Here is a 360-nt window from a genome sequence, read left to right on the forward strand (position 1 = left end):
TGCTATTGGAAGTCCAGCCTGTGCAGTGCTATTGGAGATCTAGCCTGTGCAGTGCTATTGGATGTCTAGCCTGTACAGTGCTATTGGAAGTCCAGCCTGTGCCGTGCTATCAGAGGTCCAGCCTGTGCTATTGGAGCTCATTTCATCTCATTTTCTTCATCTTTCATTAAGCTTTTTTAAAAAACTTGATCTTTTTACATGTCAAAATGATATATTATACAAATGTGACTATACAGATTTACTTTTAGAATTGAATTTAAGTCTTTATTTGTACACTTTTACCACAGCTCTGAAACAGAATGCTTTATATTGTATGTCCATTGGCTAGCACATTCACAGAGAACTAGTAGAACAACTGAA

Source organism: Grammomys surdaster, unplaced genomic scaffold (assembly GCF_004785775.1).
Source record: "Grammomys surdaster isolate TR1022 unplaced genomic scaffold, NIH_TR_1.0 63, whole genome shotgun sequence".
Lineage (NCBI taxonomy): Eukaryota > Metazoa > Chordata > Mammalia > Rodentia > Muridae > Grammomys > Grammomys surdaster.